We start from the raw sequence: 2,681 nt of genomic DNA on the forward strand, positions 1-2,681 counted from the left end.
AGAGGGCACAGGCCGGGCTGGGGGACCCCCCTCCCCCGCCCCCCGAGTGCACAAATTTTTGTGCACCGGGCCTCTAGTATATATATAAAAGGCTAAGCGACTGGCCGACTGGCCGACTGGCCGACCAGCCAGTAGGTCTGATGCGCACTGACCACCAGGAGGCAGACGCTCAACGCAGGAGCTGCCAAGCGACAGCAACTTTGCAGAGTGCCCTCTCACTCTCTGGGACCCCTCGGGGGATGTCAGACTTCTGGTTTTGGCCGATCCCCGCAGGCCAGGTCGAGGGACCCCACCTGCCAGAGGGACTCTGCTCACTCCACAGATGCACTACGAGCCCTGGCGCCGCCCCTGGTGCGGCCAGCTGGGGAGGGACTGTGGGAGGTTGACTCCAGGGTGTGTCCGGCCCATCTTGCCCAGTCCTGCCCTGCCAGCCACCTTCTAATTAATTTCCTTTCAATGTGTACTGGGTTTTGGCCCATTTAAGAATTCTATTTGCTACTGTGTACTATTTTATTCACTGATATGTAAAAAACAAAGAATCAGGAGTCATGAGCTTAAATAGTACAATTGCCTGGTTGAGACTCTAGCAGGGGGAATGCAATATTAGGTTCTCAAAACACAAGTTCACTGGCTGGGAATGAATGAAGAACGGCTACTTTACAACATGCCCCCATTCCGTTATGTGTAACAAAGCATTGGCATATGCCATCCACTGGAGGGCACCAGTATGTAGTTCAGCTTTAGAACCATGGTAGCAAGACGGAGCTTTTAATTTTTATTATTTTATTATTATTTTCAAAATTCACTTTAAGGGATTCACCTGAGTATCCAACAATGTTTGCACTGGGAAGGGGCTTAGTGACCATCCAATCATATATATATCCACAAAGACATTCAGTACTGATAGGTTTCATGAGTTGGCCAGCACTAAACAGCTGGTTAGAAACAGAGCTAAACATTAAATTCAGTAGTGCTTTTCCACTATACTGCTACCTACTTCCTTTTCTTATGCTCTCCTCTGATCATTATTTACTAGCCCCTAGCAGGAAGGACTCACTTCTGCAGTGTAATCTGCCCAAGCTGTGCTGGAACAGCCTGGGCGAGGCACATTCTTCCTGTTGAGGGGTTTGGCCCTGGAAGCCTTGTTCTTTGCAATGCCACAATGAGCCTTTGTGGCGGTCCTTCCTCAGGGAACCGGTCAAGACGCTTGCTTCTACTTCTGGGCCATTGTGTGCTTCCTGTGGCAGTGACATCAAGTGAGGAGAAGATTGGGGTTTCAGATTTTAATTCTTTTAGCTTAAGCTTTAACGGGACGTCAATGGGCCAGGAAAACGCAGCACGATTTGTCGTATTATGTAGTTTTCTTTAGGGCATTTAGAAAATTGAGTGGAAAGAATAGAATGAGACATAAAGTAACAAGAGGTTATTATAAATGCACAAACAAGTTGTCTAATGTCTTTGCAAGTAATTTAAGCATCTGTGTAGTCTTCTAGCCTTCTTAAGCTCCCAGGGCAATCCCAGGCAAATTCAACCCCTTGTGTAGTCCTACACACCTACACATTTTTGAAGAAATAACCTCCACATTTACCATTGTAGAAGAACGAACATGTACTTTTACTAGTGTATGTTCTTATACAATAAAAATAAATGTTTAAGTAAAATATAACAAAAGTAAAGAAAATGATGTGTTGGTTTTCACAAGGTGAATACAAATTGTAAGTGCCATCCAAGCCAAGACGTAAAACGTTACTGGCAACTCCGAAGCCCTCCCCAGGACCCTTCTCAGTAAGTCCTCTTCTTCCCCAAAAGGTAACAATATCCTGACTTCAATCAGTAATTGTTGGTTTTGCAAGTTTTGGAACTTTATATAAATGAAATGATAGAATACTCTCTGGTGTCTGGTTTCTGTTAGTTAACATTTGTCCTTGAGATTCATTTATGTTGTTAATCTAGTGCAAGCATGTCAAACTCAAAGGCTAACACGGGCCAGATAAACAAGGTTTAAGTTTATGTGAGCTTCAAAAACACAAAAGCTTCAATTTTCTTTTTCTTTTTTTAAATATTTTTATTGATTTCAGAGAGGAAGGGAGAGAGGAAGAGAGAGATAGAAACATCAATGATGAGAGAATCATTGATCGGCTGCCTCCTCCTGTACCTCCCTACTGGGGATCGAGCCCACAACCCAGGCATGTGCCTTTGACTAATACCGAACCCGGGACCCTTCAGTCCAGAGGCTGATGCTCTATCCCAGTGGTCGGCAAACTGCGGCTCGGCAAACCGCGGCTCGCAAGCCACATGCGGCTCTTTGGCCCCTTGAATGCGGCTCTTCCACAAAATACCGACTTCTGTGCATGGGCCACAAAGTTTCATTCTCACTGTACGTGTGTGCCCGCACATGGTATTTTGTGGAAGAGCCACACTCAAGGGGCTAAAGAGCCGCATGTGGCTCGCGAGCCGCGGTTTGACGACCATGGCTCTACCCACTGATCCAAACCAGCTAGGGTTAAAAGCTTTAATTTTCATAGAAATGTAGGCTTATTTCGATAGAGACATGCTGAATACAAAGGGCTGAAATAAATGAGTAATAGTTAGCATAAAATAATAGAACATTTTAACAAAAATTAATATTTTTTCTTAAACATTAACTTACCAGACACTGAGTAACTGCACAAATTAATAAG

The sequence above is a fragment of the Myotis brandtii genome, unplaced genomic scaffold (genome assembly GCF_000412655.1).
Source record: "Myotis brandtii unplaced genomic scaffold, ASM41265v1 scaffold328, whole genome shotgun sequence".
NCBI classification, from domain to species: Eukaryota; Metazoa; Chordata; class Mammalia; order Chiroptera; family Vespertilionidae; genus Myotis; species Myotis brandtii.